We start from the raw sequence: 255 nt of genomic DNA, 5'->3' as shown, positions 1-255 counted from the left end.
ACTCCCAGGTCCTTCTGGGCTGTGGCATGTTCTGTGACCACGGGGGCGATGGCATCAGCAAGTCGTCTTTCTCCTGGCTCCGACTTAAAAAGCACTGTCCTAGCGACCCCCGGCAGCTCCTAGGGTCCCCGAGCCCTGCCAGGAGTGATCCCGGAGCACAGAGCCGTGAGCATGGCCTGAGCACCGCCAGGCGTGGCCCCCAGAGCAAACACGAAGGTGGCCTTGAAATGCCCCTCTCGCAGCCGAGAGACCGAG

This window comes from Sorex araneus, chromosome 4 (genome assembly GCF_027595985.1).
Source record: "Sorex araneus isolate mSorAra2 chromosome 4, mSorAra2.pri, whole genome shotgun sequence".
NCBI classification, from domain to species: Eukaryota; Metazoa; Chordata; class Mammalia; order Eulipotyphla; family Soricidae; genus Sorex; species Sorex araneus.
The sequence above is the reverse complement of the archived record's forward strand: the minus strand, read 5'-3'. Positions refer to the sequence as shown.